At 42.7% G+C, this 19,845-nt stretch overlaps 2 pseudogenes across 2 annotated transcripts; both read left to right on the top strand.

Annotated features, from left to right (window-relative positions):
• Positions 1–1,367: 1,367 nt before the first annotated feature.
• On the top strand, positions 1,368–1,753 carry LOC308427363 (large ribosomal subunit protein eL27-like; annotated as a pseudogene). Its single transcript has one exon. The product of its transcript is annotated as a large ribosomal subunit protein eL27-like (transcript).
• Positions 1,754–3,519: 1,766 nt separating this feature from the next.
• LOC308427362 (mitochondrial import inner membrane translocase subunit TIM44-like) lies at positions 3,520–9,376 on the top strand (annotated as a pseudogene). The gene is made up of 2 exons: positions 3,520–3,865; positions 8,446–9,376. The product of its transcript is annotated as a mitochondrial import inner membrane translocase subunit TIM44-like (transcript).
• Positions 9,377–19,845: the final 10,469 nt, after the last annotated feature.

Below are 19,845 nucleotides of genomic sequence, written 5' to 3'. Positions count from 1 at the left end.
ACTTTCCTTAGTCAGTTATCTCGTTCTCCATGTGAGTCCAGGAGATTCAGCGCAGGTTGCCAGGCTTTGAGAAGCACCTTTTCCTACTGCTCCACCCCAATGGCTCCTATTAGTTTAGCACAACTAAAGCTCTTAGCAACAGTTTAGATCTTCTGCTTTATAATTAATTTTGTTTTCATATTGTATTCTATCTGATGAAAGAGATGAAAAATAAAAAAATAATCATATTCCTACTATTCAAAATTAATTCCCCCCCTTTTTTTTTCTTTTAAGATAAGGTCTAAGTAGCCCTGGCTGGCCTAGAGCTCACTCTGTAGATCACGCTGGTCTCAAAATCAGAGATCCACCTGCTTCTGACTCCCAAGTGATAAGATTAAAGGTGTGCACCACCACTGCCCAGAAAATATAATTCCTATTTCTATTTTGTCCTATTTGCCTTCAGGCTCTTCTCACAATTGTACCACTTCTAAATATATTTCTCTGTCTCCTGTTTGGCCCCCTCTCTTCCTCCATCTGACTCCTGTCCCTTAGAAAATATTAAAGTAAGGGCTGGAGAGATGGCTCAGAACTTAAAAGCACCAGCTCCTCCTCCGAAAGACCCGAGTGTGATTCCCAGCACCCATACAGCTGCTCAGAACCATCTGTATCTCTGCTTCCAAAGGATCCGGTGCCCTCTTCTGGCCTCTTCCTCCACAGGAACTAGGCAAAAAGTGGTGCACAGACAAACACGCAGGCAAAACCCAAAGATACTGAAAATCAATATAGTCCAATGGCAAAGTGCTTGTCTTCAATTCATAAGATCCTAGGTTTAAACCTCTGTGCAATAATATAATAATAATAATAAATAGAAAAATTTAGGTATGGTACATGATGTAATCCCAGCACTTAGGAAGCAGGAGGAAGATCACTTAAAGGACAACCGTGTCCACATAGTGAGACCTATTTTCAACAAAACAAGATCAACCAGTTTATCCAAACCCAGAAATGGGCCAGGTAAAAGCACCTGCTGCCAAGTGAGCTCAATCCCTGGGACCCACAGGGTAGAAGGATAGAACCAGCTTCTGCCAGTTTCTCTGACTCCCATACATGCACTATGGTACAAACATGTCCCCATTGGTACAAAGAAGTGTGCACGCGTGTGTGTGTGTGTGTGTGTGTGTGTGTGTGTGTGCGCGCATACACATACACACACACATACACACAGAGTGTAACTAGAAAATTTAAAAGATACAAGCAAATGAACTTCAGGTGTAGGGGGCGTGGCAGTAACTGGAGGACTAGAGAGGGCAAAAGTAAAAGTTTAAGAACTAGCCTTGGGGACATGTCCTCCTTTTCTTTCCACTGGGTGCCAGCTGCTTGCTGTCTAAATGGGCAAGTTCATGAAACCCGGGAAAGTGGTGCTGGCCCTGGCTGGATGCTACTCTGGGTGCAAAGCCACCATTGTGAAGAACATTGATGATGGCACCCCAGACCATCCTTACGGCTGTGCCCTGGTGGCTGGAATTGACCAATATCCCCGAAAAGTGACAGCTGCCATCGGCAAGAAGAAAGCCGCCAAGCAATCCAAGATCAAGTCCTTTGTGAAAGTTCATAACTATAATCACCTCATGCCCACAAGGTACTCTGTAAATATCCCCTTGGACCAAACTGTCAACAAGGATGTTCAGAGACCCGGTGGGAGGCCAAGGTCAAGTCTGAGGAGAGACACAAGACAGGGAAGAGCAAGTGGTTTTTCCAGAAGCTTAGCTCTTAGATATGTTTTGTCTTCATCATTAAACATTTTTTAAATAAAATAAAGGAACTAGCCTTGGCTCTCCGAGACCCTGTTTTGGGGGAATGAGACTCTGCGGGACACACATATAAAATGAACTGATTATTGAGGACTATATATAGTAGTGACTCTTTCACTGATTACATTTGTTGGGATTCTGTATACCCCACCCCTCAGCTACCCAGCAGTAGTCAGGTATGCTCCACCCCAATGACCTGACACTATAAAAGGGGCTGCTTGCCCCCTCCTCTCTCACTTGCCTCCTGGCTCTTTTGCTCTCCCAACCCTACCCCTCCTCTTCCCCTTCCCTTCCCCCCTCCCTCATGGCCAGCCTCTACTTCTCTATTCCTCTCTCTCTCTCTCTCTCCCCCCCTCCTCTACCACCCTCTTAACTCTCCCATGACCTGAATAAACTGGAACCCCCCAGAGGCATCTCTCTTGCCCCCAGGCCTCGCCACACCTCCATATGCCCCTCACTCTCTTCATCCTTCCTCTAACATTGGTGCCAAAACCCGGGACGTCATCTTTTCACAACATTGGTGCCCCGTGACTTTTCCTTTCATTGGTGCCCCGTCATCTTTTCCTTTCAACATTTATATTAAGAATGAGTCATTTATATCAGAGAACAAGGCAAAGCTTACAGCCTGGGCATTTATTGATAATTACTTTCAGTCATCATTCCAGGAGCAGGGGCTGGGGAGGAAAAATGTGCATCTATTTTTTTATAGATTTGTTGGTGTAGCTCGGGCTATTCTGGTGGATACCTCACAGATGTAGTCCCAGGACCCCTTTCCTCTTCAGGGAAAGATGACCTTGTCTTCTAGAGCATGTTTTTTTCCTGTTACAAACTCTACTCTTTGACCACGCTTCAGCTGGAAACATAAGCCAAGCAGGCCAACCTGACTGCTTCTTGCCCTGACTCCAACACAGGACAGACTTGTCAAGGCAAGGTCTAACCACAAGCTCAGCATTTACCCCCAGGGTTGTTTTTTTTTTTTATTTTATTTTATTTAAACTTTGGAATGTAGAAAGTAAAACCATTCTTCCAAGGAGGCAAGGCTGCAAGCCCCAAGGCAGGGGAGTGCTGACAGTGTTGTAGGCTGTCCCACCTCGCAGTGAAGCTACCTAAAAGAATAAACTGAATACACAGAAAGAGTCTAAGGACAGGGAGGGTTTCTGAGAAACTGCCAAATCCTTACCTATGCCTAATCCAATTGCATTTCTGTCCTGAGAAAAGTGTCCTGGTGCCATATCTTCTTCAGCATTGACCCAAGCTATAAAATTATACCCCACCTCCCTTCCCTTGCTAAATAAAATTCCTCTCTAAAGTCCTAGGAGAAATGAATCCAACTGGATGCTTGGAATAATTCACACTGAGATGCAGGCAACTCTTTAAGCTTGTCTTTGCAGATAAAGGAGAGCTAAGCACTTGCAGAGACAGGGAGCAGATACCTCCTGAATCCTGCTGTGAGCGTCAACTGTTCCAAATAAGAAGGTATAGAAAAAAGAACAGCAAGGGGTCTGGATAGGATGGCTCAGTAGTTAGGAATACATCTTGATCTTGCAGAAGACCTAAGTTCAGCTCCCAGCACCTACATCCCATAGTTCACAACTGCCTGTACCTTCACCTCCAGGGGACACAGAGAATCCATTGTACTCTTCTGACCTCTGAGGCACTGTGCCCACATGCACAGAGAAGGTGTAATTTTTAAAAAGTTAAAAAAAATGCCAACACGGGCTCTTCCAACATGGCGGCAGCAGCTCTGCGGGTTGGCTGGTGCTGCTGTCCGAGGAGGTGCCTAGGCAGTGGAATCCAATTTTTCCAATCGCAACCTACCGCATGGTTCAAGCTACCAGATAAGCCGGCCAGGAGGGGAGCAGACACTGACCTAATCTTATTCTTTTGGGAGCAGAAAGGGTTTTGTTTTGTTTTAAATCAGGCTTGCTAGATAATGTCAAACAAGAATTAGCCAAAACAAAGAGATGAAAGAAAGCATAAAAAAAAAAAAGTTGGGAGATGAGGCCAAGAAGCTAGAAGAGCCGGATGCCCTGCAGGAAGCCAGAAGAAAATACAAAACCATTGAGTCAGAAACTGTGCGCACCGAGCATAAAAGAAGCCTTCAGAACTCCAAATAGGTTGGACCAGAAAAGAAATACCTCCCGACACATAATAGTCAAAACACCAAGTACCCAAAACAAATAAAGAATACTAAAAGCAGTAAGGGAAAAAGGTCAGGTAACATATAAAGGCAGACCAATCAGAATCACACCCGATTTCTCAACAGAGACTATGAAAGCTAGAAGAGCCTGGACAGAGATCATGCACACCCTAAGAGAGCACAAGTGCCAGCCCAAGCTGCTATACCCAGCAAAACTATCAATCACCATAGATGGAGAGATGAAGATATTTCAAGACAAATCAAAATTTACACAATATCTGACCACAAACCCAGCACTACAACGAATTATAGGTGGAAAACCCAATACAATGAGGGGAAATACATCCTAGTAAAAACAAGAAAACTCCTAAGCAAGAAAACCAAAAGAAGAAAAAGACACAGACACAACTCAACCCACTAAAGCAATAATAGCAGGAAACAGAAACAACTATTCCTTGATATCTATTAACATAAATAGACTCAACTCCCCAATAAAGAGACATAGGCTATCAGACTGGATACATAAACAAAATCCAGCATTTTGCTGCATACAGGAAACTCATCTCAGAGACAAAGACAGACACTATCTCAGAGTAAAAGGGTGGGAAAAAAACTTCCAAGCAAACAGCCCCAAGAAGCAAGCTGGAGTGGCTATTCTAATATCCAATAAAGTAAATTTCCAACCAAAAGTTATCAAAAAAGATAAGGAAGGACACTTTTTACTCATTACTGGGGAAATCTGTCAGGAAGAACTCTCAATCCTTAACATATATGCTCCAAATAAAAAAGCACCCACATTCATAAAAGAAACCCTACTAAAGCTCAAAAAATACATTTCAGATCACACAATAATAGTGGGAGACTTTAATACCCCACTCTCTCCAATGGACAAATCATGGAAACAGAAACTGAACAAGGACACTGTAAAGCTAGCAGAGACTTTGAACCAACCAGAATTAATAGATATCTACAGAACATATCATCCTAAAGTAAAAGAATACACCTTCTTCTCATCACCCCATGGCACCTTTTCAAAAATTGACCACATAATTGGACACAGAACGAGCCTCAATCGATATAAGAAGATTGAAATACTCCCATGCATCCTCTCAGATCACCATGGTCTAAGGCTGGTCTTTAACAACAACAAAGACAACAAAAAGCCCACATACACATGGAAACTAAACAACGCTCTGTTATACAATAGCAGGGTCAAAAAAGAAATAAAGAAAGAAATTAAGGATTTTCTAGAATTCAACGAAAACAAAAACACAACATACCCAAACCTATGGGATGCAATGAAAGCAGTACTGAGAGGAAAACTCATAGCCCTAAGTGCTTCCAAAAAGAAACTGGAGAGAGCATACATCAGCAACTTGACAGCACAGCTAAAAGCCCTAGAACAAAAGGAAGCAGATACACCCAAGAAGAGTAGACGGCAAGAAATAATCAAAATTAGGGCAGAAATAGACCAAATAAAAACAAAAAGAACCATTGAAAAAAATAAACCAAACCAAGAGCTGGTTCTTTGATAAAATCAACAAGATTGATAAACCCCTAGCCAGACTAACTAGAGGGCAAAGAGAGTATACAAATTAACAAAATCAGAAAGGAAAGTGGAGAAATAACAACAGAAACTGAGGAAATTCAAGAAATCATCAGATCCTACTACAAAAACCTATACTCCAGAAAGTTGGAAAATCTGGAGAAAATGGACAAATTCCTAGACAGATACAAGATCCTAAAGTTAAACCAAGACCAAGTAAACCATCTAAATAATCCCATAACACCTAAAGAAATAGAAGTCATCAAAAGCCTCCTAACCAAAAAAAGCCCAGGTCCAGATGGGTTCAGTGCAGAATTTTATCAGACATTTATTGCGGACATAACACCAATACTCTCCAAACTATTCCACAAGATAGAATCAGATGGAATACTACCTAACTCATTTTTTGAGGCTACAATAACCCTCGTACCTAAACCACACAAAGACCCTACAAGGAAAGAGAACTTCAGACCAATCTCACTTATGAACATTGATGCAAAAATACTCAACAAAATCCTTGCAAACCGAATCCAAGAACACATCAAAAACATCATTCACCATGACCAAGTAGGCTTCATCCCTGGGATGCAGGGATGGTTTAATATAAGGAAATCCATCAATGTAATCCACCATATAAACAAACTCAAAGAACAAAATCACATGGTCATCTCACTAGATGCTGAGAAAGCATTTGACAAAATTCAACACCCCTTCATGTTAAAAGTCCTGGAAAGAACAGGAATCCAAGGTCCATACCTAAACATAATAAAAGCAATATACAGCAAACCAACAGCCAACATCAAACTTAACGGTGGGAAACTTGAAGCAATCCCACTAAAATCAGGGACTCGACAAGGCTGCCCATTCTCCCCCTACCTATTCAACATAGTACTGGAAGTCCTGGCTGGAGCAATTAGACAGCAAAAGGAGATCAAGGGGATACAAATCAGAAAGGAAGAGGTAAAAACATCACTCTTTGCAGATGACATGATAGTGTACTTAAGTGACCCCAAAAATTCCACCAGAGAACTCCTACAGCTGATAAACAAGTTCAGCAAAGTGGCTGGATACAAAATTAACTCAAAAAAATCAGTAGCCTTCCTATACTCAAAGGACAAACATGTGGAGAAAGAAATTAGGGAAAAGGTACCCTTCACAATAGTCACAAAAACTATGAAATACCTTGGTGTGACTCTAACTAAGCAAGTGAAGGACCTATATGACAAGAACTTCAAACCTCTAAAGAAGGAAATCGAGGAAGACTTCAGAAAATGGAAAGATCTCCCATGCTCATGGATTGGAAAGATCAACATTTTAAAAATGGCCATCCTACCAAAAGCAATCTACAGATTCAATGTAATCCCCATCAAAATTCTAACCCAGTTCTTCATTGAGTTGGAAAGATCAATGTGCAATTTCATATGGAACAACAAAAGACCTAGAATAGCTAAATCCATCCTCAACAACAAGAAAACATCTGCGGGAATCACTATCCCTGACCTCAACCTATATTACAAGGCAATAGTGCTGAAAACTGCATGGTACTGGTACAGAAATAGGCACGTGGATCAATGGAATAGAATAGAAGATCCAGAAATGAGCCCTCATGTATATGGTCACCTGATTTTTGACAAAGGAGCAGTAAACATTCAATGGAAAAAGGACAGCCTATTCAACAAATGGTGCTGGTCCAACTGGCACTCAGCATGCAGAAGAATGAAAATAGACCCTTTCTTATCTTCTTGTACAAAGCTCAAGTGTAAGTGGATCAAAGATCTCCTCATTAAACCAGATACAATGAAACTATTAGAGGAGAACGTAGGGAAAACCTTAGAACACATAGGCACAGGAGAACATTTTCTGAAGAAAACACCAATGGCTCAAGCTCTAAGGTCAAAGATTAACAAATGGGACTTAATGAGATTGCAAAGTTTCTGTAAGGCTAAGGACATTGTCAAGAAAACAAAACGACAACCAACAGAATGGAAAAAGATCTTTACCAACTCCACATCAGATAGAGGCCTAATATCCAAGGTATACAAAGAACTCAAAAAGCTAGACACCAGAGAATCAAACAACCCTATTAAAAAATGGGGTACAGAGCTAAACAAAACGTTCTCAATTGAGGAATATCGAATGGCTGAGAAACATCTAAGGAAGTGCTTGACATCCTTAGCCATCAGGGAAATACAAATCAAAACAACCCTGAGATTCCACCTCACACCAGTCAGATTGGCTAAGATCCAAAACACAGATGACAACAGATGCTGACGAAGTTGCGGAGAAAGAGGAACACTTCTCCACTGTTGGTGGGGTTGTAAACTGATACAACCACTCTGGAAATCAGTCTGGTGGTTCCTCAGAAAATTGGACACAGTACTACCTGAACATCCAGCTATTCCACTTCTGGGCATATACCCCAGAGACACTTTAATACACAACAAAGATACATGCACCACAATGTTCATAGCAGCTCTATTTATAATAGCCAGAAGCTGGAAAGAACCCAGATGTTCTTCAGTAGATGAATGGATACAAAAATTGTGGTACATATACACAACGGAATACTATTCAGCCACCAGAAACAACGACTTAACCAAATTCTTAAGAAAATGGCTGCATCTAGAGAATATCATCCTGAGTGAGATAACCCAGTCACAAAAGAACAGACATAATATGCAGTCACTGATAGTGGGATGCTAACCCCAGAGGCTCGCACTGCCCCAGAAACAACTCACAGACTGTGTGAAGTCCAAGAAAAAAGAAAAAAAAAAAAAAAAAAGTCATGCTCAATCCTTACCCACCAAGAACACATTGACAAATTCCAGGTTATACCCTGTATTACATGTACTGTTTGCTCATTGTAAAAAAAAAAAAAAAAAAAAAAAAAAAAAATCTTTACACACCAAGAAAAATTTGACTATTAAAAAAAAAAAAAAAAAGAAAGAAAGAAAAAAAAAAAGAAACTGTGCGCCACCACTGAAGCAATAGAGGAGCCTCTTGGAGAATTGACAGGCTCGGTGAAGGAGAGTCTCCATGCAGTAAGAGTGACCTCGGCAGGAAGATCAAGAAGGGGGTAAAGGAGGTCGCCAGGACAGCTGAGCAGTCAGCAGAGTCAGTGTCCAAGGGCGGGCAGAAGCTGGGCAAGACCAGCCTCCAAAGCTATCTCCCAGGATGCAGTCAGTAAAGGAGATGGATGAGCGCGTCCTCGGTCTGAGCAGCTCCGGAAAAGGACAGAGTTTGCTGGAGCAAAGTCCAAAGAAAGCAAAGTGTTTGAGGCTAATGAGGAAGCCTTAAGGGTTGTGCTACACAGGGACTTCAAAGATAACATTGTGTTCAACCGCTTCTTTGAGATGAAGATGAAGTATGGTGAACCAGACAATGTTCTCATCCGGGCCTTAACCAACAAGGTCACTGACTTGCTGGGAGGTCTTTTCTCAAAGACAGAAACATCAGAGGTACTAACGGAGATCCTGACAAGGACCGCTTTCTTCATCAGTACGAGAGTGACATTATCCCTAACATCCTAGAGGCCATGGTTTCTGGAGAGCTTGACATTCTCAAGGACTGGTGCTGTGAAGCTACCTTCAGCCAGCTGGCCCTATTCAGTAGACCAAGGTTCTGGGCCTCCAGTTCCACTCCCGAATCCTGGACATCAGCAATGAAGACCTGGCCAAGGGCAAGATGATGGAGCAGGACCCGCTGCTGATCGTTACCTTTCAGGCCCAGTTGGTGATGGTGATCAAGAGCCCCAAAGGTGAGGTGTATGAAGGGGACCCGGACAAAGTGCTGTGAATGTTGTACATGTGGGCACTCTGCAGAGACCAGGAGGAGTTCAACCCTTACGGTGCCTGGCGCCTTCAGGACGTCTTAGCCTCCAGCACAGAGCAGATCATCTGAAGGCAGCAATGGACTCCAGGCAGCTCCGAGCTAGACCATCATGGGACAGATACACAGAGACACTTTGGCACATCTGATACAGCTGTGAATTGGCTTCTGCCCCAAGTTCTTCAGGACACCTGTGAAACCAGCTGGACAAGGAAAGAGCTTGGGGTGTCTAGCAGGAGGGGGAATGTTCCTCAGAGCGTCACACAAGGTTGCTGGTAGTGTTGGAAGGCCCCAGCCCAGGGACTCTTGTGGGGTGAGGCATTGCCTGCCAAGCCACTTTAGCTCCCTCCTGTTGAGGGCCGAAGGCTGCGCCTTACAAGATGGCGCTGGTTTCAGGTGCCATGAATCAGCTAAAGTGTGGTCAATAACCACTGGACACATGTGCAAAGAGTGGTGCGAGCCAAGTCACCGCCCATCCCGGGGCGTCACGATCAGACCACTAATGGGCAGCCAATCACACAGCGACACGCCACCCTTGCAGGTATAAATTAGGGTGCCTTTTCCTGCCCAGTGTCTTCCTCTTCAAGATGCAATAAAGGTTTTGCTGCAGAAGGATCCTGGTGTTCCGAGTGCGTTCTTGCTGGTGAGACGGTAGCGTGGGACACTCCTCCCCCCCTTTTTTTAATCAGTGCTCTTACTTCCTGTATGCTGTACGTAAGCCTAAGATCTGGACATAATAAAACACCAAAGCACAGAAAAAAAATTGCCAAAGCAAACTCACAAGGAAACAAAAACAGGCTCTCTGGGGCCCTGGCTCTATTTGTTTTAAACTGTGTTAGGGTTTTATTGTTGTGAACAGACACCATGACCAAGACAACTCCTATAAGGACAACACTTAATTGGGGCTGGCTTACAGTTTCAGAGGTTTAGTCCGTTATCATCATGGTGGGGAGCATGGCAATATGCAAGCTGGCATGGTGCTGGAGGTGCTGAGAGTTCTACATCTTTATCCAAAGGAAGCCAGAAACAGACTGAGCATCCTCAGGTAGCTAGGATGAGGTTCTTAAAGCCCACACACAATGACACACCTGCTCCGACAAGGCCACACCTCCAAACAGTGCCACTTTCTGGGCCAAGCTTGTACAAACCATCACAATAACCATTATCACAATTAGTGCAATAGAGTGCCATGAACAATACCTCACACCATTCCATCTGCCTGGAGTCAGGAGGCCCATCTCTGAAGAGTTGTGTGTTCTTGGACAAGTCATTGGGACTACCTGGGTATTACTGCTATACACAGCATGCTATCCAGTGGCCACTCTCTGGAGATCCCCAGCAACATCTTGGTCAGTGATGGTATTATTTTGATCTGTAGCTAACAAGGGCCTTGGCTTTGTAATTGCTCCATTTATGGCCAATCGGCTCTGCTTCTGCTTGAATGATAAAAGAGTTGGGTATGGCTTTACACGTTATTCATAGTAGGAAAAAGATGGAGACAACAATCTTTTTTGTTTGTGTCTGTGATGCAGGTTGGGTGTGGCTTGAGTGTGTCTAAGACTTCATCTGCAGTGATGTTGAGAGACAGTATGTTTTGTGACAGCACACATGATGTGCTAGTTACCTCAGTGTTCAGGAGGTAGAGGTAGAAGGATCAGGAATTCAAGGTTAACCTAAACTACATAATGAATTCAAAGACCATCTGAACTATAGAATACTGACAAATCAAAGCAGGGAGTGGGTGCTAGAAAGAGGGATAAATGGTTACAAACACTTGTCGAAGACTCAAGTTCAGTTACCAGTAACCATGTGGAGCAACTCACAACCACCCGTAACTATAGCTTCAGAAGATCCAATAATGTCTTTTGGATTTCTTGGGTACCCACATTCATAAATGTATAGGCCCACACATATATACTCATTAAAACTAGAAACATAGGCTTAATGGTGTATGCCTTTAATCCCAGCACTCAAGAGGCAGAGGCAGGCAGATCTCTGTGTTTGAGGCCATCCTGGTCTACAGAGCAAGCTCCAGCACACCCAGAGCTACATAGAGAAACCTCTATTAAAAAAAAAAAAAAAAAAAAAAAAAAAACAGAACCACAAATCCAGGGGAACATGTAAACAACTAAACCCTGTACCAGTGCTAATAGAATAATATTTTTAAAAATTATAAAAGCACATAGGGTTTGCACTACATAGCGTGGTTGGAAGGAGTCATCTCCTTGCCTTTAATATCTAGGGAAACAAGATGGCTGAGCAAGTAAATGCTGAGTTAAATTCTCAGAACTCAGGGGACTGAGACTCCTGAGTGTTGTCTTTGGACTTCCACACACATGTGATGGCTCGTGTGCCCATATTCACATACAAGTGCACACTATAATGGATAAGTAGAAAAATTACTGAGACTGAAACATAAGAGCAGGCGGAGAACAGAGTTGAGACTAATGAGGTCCAGGTTAGTCTGATATGGGAGCATTTTCCCCTGCGTTTCCTTTTCCCATCCCACCCTTCCCATCTGCCCCGACCCCATGTTTGACCTTTAAGAATATTACAACTCAATTTGGCTTTGTGAGTTTTATTCATTTACTTTGAGACAGGGTCTCATGTCAACCTTAAATTCACTTTGGAGCCATAGTTTGAACTTCCAATCTCCCTGCACCGACCTTCCCTGTGCTGGGATTACAGCACATAACGCCGTGCCCAGCAATACTTTCTTTGAGGCTACATTGCTTTGAGGCATCCTCTTATGGGTCTGCCCTCCCTGATGCCCTAAAGCTCTTTGGTCTCATGTTGCCTCTTTTCTATGTATGTGACTACAATGTTGCTGCTGTCTTCAGACACACCAGGAGAGGGCATCGGATCCCATTACAGATGGTTGTGAGCCACCATGTGGTTGCTGGGAATTGAACTCAGGACCTCTGGAAGAGCAATCAGTGCTCTTAACCACTGAGCCATCACTCCAGCCCTTGCCTCCTATTTTTTTAGATTTATGTGTATGAATGGTTCTTGTTTGTCTTGTATGTGCTCTATATGTGTGCCTGGGAAGGTAAGAAGAGCACTTTGGATTCCCTGGAACTGAAGCTACAGATGGCTGTGAGCTACCCCATGGTCCCAGCAATCAAACCTGGATCCTCTGAAGAGCAGCCAGTGCTCTTAACTGCCAAGCCAATCCTCCCACATCCCACTCTCACGAGTGCTTTTGGCCCCTGTTCAGTAAACTCTCGTAGAGCAGAATTGCAGTAATTTTTCTTCCTCTTTTTCAGAAAGGGTCTTTCTTCATTGCCCAAGTTGCCCTTAAAACTTAATGTAATCTTCCTCCCCAGCCTCTGGGGTTACAAATGGGAGCCCCTGAGCTCCACAATAATTAAAAATCAAAATCAGTGAATGGTGTGATTGGGGGACATAGTTCAGTTCTGTCTCCAGCACTGCAGAAACCAAATGTGGTGACAAGGAGCAGAATCAGAAGTTCAAAGTCACCTTTGGCTACCTGGTAAACTTGAGGCCAGCCTAGAATACCTGAAACCAGCTTAAAATAAAAAGGGACTACTATCTCTGCTACCACCACCCTTCCCTTAAATAACGTTACCTTGTAATGTTATCTCTACCTTGTATGGGGTGTGTGTGTGTGTGTGTGTGTGTGCGTGTGTGTGTGTGTGTGTGTGTGTGTGTGTGTGTGTGACTTTGTCCTCACTGAAATGAAAGCATAGTAGCCTCGGAACAACAGGCATAGTACTTTGTCTATAACCTGCATGAAAGTGATATTTGTGATCTAATTGATAAGAAATCAATACAGATATGATTGGGAGGATGCATGTCTTCATTTTCACAGAACTGTCAGCCTGGAGCTGACAGGGGTATTGAGGCTGAAGCTTGCTGAGGTAGCTGAAGGGGTTTAGCGACCACAGTTCTTCCTTCCAGCTAATGGTAATTTTTTTACTTTCAATGGAAGAAAAGCTGATGCCTGGCAACCAGAGAGTGACTCCAGTTCAAATTGAACTGTTGCAGAATCAAGACTAGATTTTGCCCTTCTGTGCAAGTCGCAGACTTGGAAAAGTGGGGGTGATTCCCATATCAGAACTTGGATGAAACGAGGAAAGAGAGGCTATGTGTCAACCACCCCTCACACTTCCAGACTGAGAGCCTGTTCCAACTGAGACTCAGTTGGGCTATGAATGTATCACATCCTCGAGAGCCTTAGGTAGGACACAACTATCTTCATCATGTGGGAGAAACTCTGGAAAATAAGTTATCTCATATTCACGGGGCTATTCAAAGGTACCAGACTAATCATGAAGTCTGCTAAATGATGCTGAACGTGAAAGTCTGGATTGTGTATTTCCAAGCAAAATCTAAGCTGGCTAAATGATCCGTTTTTTACGTCTGGCCTAAACTCTCAGTGTGCAAAGGTGGAGTTCCCAGTTTAAACAAATGACTACAGTCAGCTACACCATACTTTCTACACCTGAGCGTGTGGAGGCCAGAGAGTTAGGAGGGCTTCTTTGTGCATGCTGGGAATTTTAGCAGCATCCTTGGCCTCTCCCCGACTAGATTCCCATAGCAACACTCTGAGCCAAAAAACACTGGGAACAACTAAAAACCTCTCCAGAGCTAAGAGGATGGGTATGTGGGTACAGACAGTTGCTCAGCAAGCATACTGACTGTTAGATCACAAAGTGGCCCCCGAATGGCAGTGCCGATGGCAATGTTTTAGGATAAGGCCTCAACCCACACTTGGGCTGGGTCCTGTTAGGAAATAGAAACCTTAAGTGTTTCTCAGAAGCCCTTAAAGACTGATGAACCCTCCTGACTGCAGCTGTCAGCCCATCCTCTTTCTGGAAAGGTTCCCAAGCTAACCCACCCAGCGGTTCCCATCTCTGTCCATATAAAACCCATCAAGTTCCTGCAGCTGGGCACTCTCTGAGGCAGCCCAGCAGGTTTTTGTTTGATGCAACCCTGGCTGGCCTGAAACTCAGCTGCATAGACCTGAGTGGCCAAGAACTTGGATCTCTGCCAGCCTTCACCTGCCGAGTGTTGGGATTAAAGGCATGTGCCACCACACCTGGCTGGCTGGTTGAATCTGCTCAGCTGGCAGCCTGGCTCTTGTTTCTGAGCGATTCTGTCTCTAGGAAGTAAGTCAGAAAATGGTGGAGCAAGGTACTGGAAATCCTCTGCTGCTCAATATTTGTTTAGTGTGTGTGTGTACATATATATGTGTGTGTACGTATATATACATGTATATGCATATATATGTGTGTATATATTTGTATATATATATATGTATATATATGTGTGTGTATTTGTGTATATATGTATATATATGTGTGTGTATATATGTGTATATATGTATATATATATGTGTGTGTGTATATGTGTGTATATATATGTATATATATGTGTGTGTATATATGTGTATATGTTCATATATCTCATCCTATAATAGCATTTGTAAAGCTTTGGGATTGAGACTAGGAGCTGAAATGAGAAGAGCAGAAACAGACAGCTTGTCTGTTCAATCAGCCCCTCCCCCACCCTATCAGCAGTGGCAGCTGCCAACCCAGTGACAGCTGATGTACCATCCACAGCTTTATGCACTCCCAGATCATTCTCCTCCTGAAAGGGAAACTGTGTGAACCCAGTACCGGAGTGACAGCCGTAGGCGCTCATGAGAGCTGTGCTAGTCTCTCCAGATGTAGACTGAAGCTGCCACGTCCTTCCCCTTGTACAGATCCAGCTCTGAAGTCAGACTATGTATTGTGACTTCTAGAAATATAAAAAAATAAATAAATAAAAAGAGGAAGAAAGGGAGAAATCAGACACAAACTACCCAGCCAGGGGTCAAAGTCAGCAGCAGAAGTCATAAAATGGTGGTGACGACTTGATTGCTTTTGATGGAAGGAAAATGGCCCTTTGTCATTCTCATCTTTCTTTCCAAATCCCATAACTCCCCTTTAACATGGGGATGACAGCCAAAGGACAGTCAGCAAGACACCTGACAAGTATTTCCCCTAACTGCGATGTCATTGTGGTGTCACTTCGGTGTCACAAGAACAGGGCAAGGCTCCACTTTCACAGCCAAGACCAGAGTGAAGAGGCCTGCTAAATGTTCTATGGGATTTTGGGATCTTCTGTCTTTTCCTTGATCTTTCTGCTTCTGCCTCCTTAGTGTTGGGATTACAGACTGTGTTACTGAACTCAGCAGTGGTGGTGCTGGAAACTGAACCGAGTGGTTTGTGGGTGCTAGGCAAACGCTCAATCTACTAAAATACATCCCTAGCCCCACATGAGATCTTTGCATAATAAAAGGACATTAGATTGTAGCTAATAAAATCTGAGTACTAATTAGTGCAACATTAATTATAGACTTCAGTTAGCAACGTTTTATTATTGGTCCAACTGCTATGCCCTACTAATAAAAACAGCAATAGAGAGCTGAGTTTGTACAGTGTAGAAATTCTGCCGTCTCAATTTTCTTATACTAATCTGTTCTATAAAAAAAAAAATCTTTTAAACATCCATCACATAATTTACAATTAGATGATATGGATCCTAAAGAAGTTTAACTTCTAAGTTAGTAAAAATGTGTACATTTTTGTCAATATAATGTAAATATAATAATGATCTTTATTGTACCTTAAAAACTAGGAGGTGGGTAATGTTGGAATATTTGTTTTACTATTTTATTGGATTCTTAGAGGTTTACCTTCCCTCCAACCTTTATTCCACCCTAAATCCTTCCAACCCCTCTCCCCAACACTAAGTAGGGAAAAAGAAGGTTAGAGGGGAAGGGAACATAGATCTCCTTTGACTACTTCCTGCTGCTTATGGGTAGTGGGTTCCTTGGAGCACGTCCGTTCTTCATTTTCAGAATATCTCCAAAGTCTCCTCACTTCTCGTTGCCAACAAACACTTGATAAGCAACAACAGCTACCAGGAGCAGCAAGGACCGGCAGCAGCCGCCTCCTTCAGAGAGGCTCTCTGGGGCTCTGGCATTTAAGTCCTCTTCAGAGTCCCCCAGAATTAAACTACCTGCAGCTGGCAAAGATCTCACTCACCCCACCTAAAGACTGTCATAGCTGCCGTGGACAAACTGAAGCAGCCCATATCCCACACTTGGGATCAAAACAAAAACATGTTCATATAGGATAACTGGGTTTTCAAAGAAACCAAAATTCTCACTCCAGTCTAGAGAGAAATCTTGAGATTAAGAACACTTGGCTGCTCCTCCAGAGGACCCAGACTTGACTCCCAGCATCCACATGATGTTTCACAACCATTAGTAGTAACTGCAGCTTCAAGGGATCCGACACTATCTCCAGACCTCCGTAGGCACAGCCATGGTGCTCAAATATATATGCAAGCAAAACACTTGTGTCTACATAGAACAAAAGAAGTCAGTCTATGACGTAAAGATTTATTTTGTTTTTGCTACAAAATAAACGCAAGTTCAACACAAGATTCCCATGTACAAGCACAAAGAATTCTTGAGAAGCCAATAATCTTACATCCAAGTCACCCTCCCCAGCCCATATTGTAAGTTATTTAAGATATTTTTAATTGAAAATAGATTTTGTTCATTCAATAGATTCTAATCATGGTTTCCCCTCCCAACTCAGTTCAGATTCACCCCACCTTCCCACCTCCCAAAAGGCACACCCTTCACTCAATCTCATTACAAAACAATTCTCACTCTATTGTCCAGGCTCTCCTAGAACTCACTAAGAAGTAGCCCCAGACTGACATCAAAGTCTCAGGGATCTTCCTCCTCAGCCTCTCAAATGCTAAAATTATATTGCCTTTATTGTAATTTGTTCTAATTAATTAGATAGACATTTATATGTTTACTGTGTGATAGGTACTGTTATAAATGTCCCATACAGATTAACTGAGTCAATTTTCTTATTCCCTTTTTTCTCAGTACTGGGCACGACATCAGGACCTGGTACGTGCTAGCAAGAACTGGACCACTGAGTCATGCCCCTAGCCAGGTTGTTGCTTTTTTGTGGACAGAGATCTAAGACTAGTCACACAACACTTGCTTGTGCGGGTTCAAACAGCCACTCAGTGTTTGTATTTCGGGAATCTGACCACTAGATTGTACAACTTCTCTTACTCAATGAAAACTTTGAAAAGTAGCTTTAAGTAAAAATCTTGCCGTCTGTTATGGGCATCGAAACAAAAACTGAGCTGATAAAACTTACTAGCCACTAGAGGGCGGCAAACCCTTACAAAGGTTGCCTTACAAATAAGTTTTTTTTTTTTAATTGATTTTTATTCCCAATGTTGGCATTATGCATCTGAACCATTATTCCTGGTTTTAAACTTTTTCTTTCCTTTCAAGAGGTGGGTGAGCGAGGCAGGTTGCCATATTTTATGAGACAGGGTCTGGACTGGCCTCAAACTAGCTTCTGCAGGCTAACATGGTCCTTGAATCACCAGAATTCTCCTGTTTCCAACTCCCAAGCACTAGGATGACAGACATGGGCCATCATATATGGCTTGACATTCTTTTCTTAAGGGTAAATCTAGAATCCTGGGACTAGAAAGATGGTTCAGCCATTAAAGGTACTTTCTGCCAAACCTAATGACTTGAATTTGATTTCCAAGATCCACATGAAATCCTCTGAGTTGTTTCAGTGTGTGTATACACAGACCCATATGCACATGAATAAATTTTAAAAGAATCCTGCGGTTGGCGAGGTGGCTAAGTGGTTAAGAGCATTTGGTTTTTGGAGGACAGGGTTTGAATCCCAGTCATTCATGTGGTGTCTTACAATGTATAACTCCAGTTCTGGGGGTTTGATGCTCTCTTCTGACCTCCTCGGTACCAGACTTACACGTGGTGTACAAATACATATTCCAGCAAAACACTCGTGCACATAACATAGAACATAACTCAATACATTTGAAAGAAGGCTCTGATAAGCTCTTGAAGAGGATTTACTCTTGTAACTTCAGCACTCAGAAGGTGGAGGTTCATTTTCTGCTACCTATGAAGTTTTGAGTTTGAGGAGGCCAACATATACAACACCTGATTTCAACAAAAGCAAAATCCCAGCTTTACTGAATAGAGGTCTTTGAAAAAATTCCTGGCAGCTGTAACACAGGGCTACCATCTCCCCCTGCTGCTGACAGAGTAAGTATTTAATCTTTCTTGACACAGAAAGATTCTGAGGACAAGGGGGTGGTTTGTAGTGACAATGTAATCATTTGTTGTTGCTGGTTATCCTGGACACTAGATACAGGGTATGTCCTGCTCTGGTGCTCCGAGTTCCACTGAAGTGTGTTAGGGGACCAATCGTTAACCTAAGCGATTACTTCTCTCCAATGTTAATTCAAAGAAAAGCCTCACTTTTGCCATCTGGGAGGGGTTTGTGAGCTGCAAATTGAGTGCTCAGAGCAATTAAACATTTGAATTAGAGCCTGGGTAAATTTAACAGCTGGTACGTGTTGTCATTCCCAAGCTTCGAACCACTTGCTTAGCAGGATCTGCACACACACACTCACGCACACTCGCACGCACACAGAGGAAAATAGATTGGATGCCTGAGAGTCAAAGCTGAATTTGGTAATTTAGAGCATAAATTCAGATTACACCTACAGCTGCGGAACCTTTAAGGGGAGGAATTCAAAGCCCACCTGGTCTACACCAGTCTTGTCTCAAAGCAACAACAAAGCCCAGAGATTGTAACAAGAAACCTAGAAGTTTATATTTAAATACATGGTATCTATATATCTTGTTTCTTTTTTGTTTTGTTTTGTTTTGTTTTGTTTTTAGAGAGATTCTCCATGTAGCTCTGGGTGGCCTAGAACTCACAGAGGGCAGTTTGTGTCTGTCTCTAGAGTACTGAGATTAAAGACCTTCACCACCATGCCTGACAAACACAGTCTTGTTCTCAGGTAAACATTTCTAGACTTTCCCTTAGAGATGGTCATAAGGGGAAAGAAGGGGATGTTTCAGGTACTGACCGGTCTTGTAGCTGACAATGATTGACCAATTCCTCTGCTCAGAATGTATTTTGTTTTAAGATTTTGTTTTTAGGAGCTGGAGAGATGGCTCCGTGGTTAAGAGCACTGACTGCTCTTCCAGAGGTCCTGAGTTCAATTCCCAGCAACCACATGGTGGCTCACAAGCATCTGTAATGGGATCTGATGCTATCAGAAGACAGCTACAGTGTGTTCATATACATAAAATAAATAAACAAATCTTTTAAAAAAAGATTTTGTTTTTATCTGAACATGCCTTTAATACCAGCACTTGGTAGGCAGAAGCAGCAGAGCTCTGTGAGTTCAAGGCCAGCCTGGCTTACATACTAAGTTTCAGGACAGACAGGGCTATGTAGTAAGACCCTGCCTCAATTGAAAAAGAAAATGTATTTTTATTGATTTTTAAATTGTAAAAAAAATTATTGATATTATCTTCTAGTTTTATTTACTCATATTATTTATGAGGATGGGTGTTTTGCCTGCATGTACATATGTCTGTGCACAATGCACATGTGGTGGCCTCAGAGGACAGAAGAGGATGTCAGATCCCCTAG

This window comes from Micromys minutus (genome assembly GCF_963924665.1).
Source record: "Micromys minutus genome assembly, chromosome: 11".
Lineage (NCBI taxonomy): Eukaryota > Metazoa > Chordata > Mammalia > Rodentia > Muridae > Micromys > Micromys minutus.
This window is presented reverse-complemented; position numbering and strand designations above follow the sequence as displayed.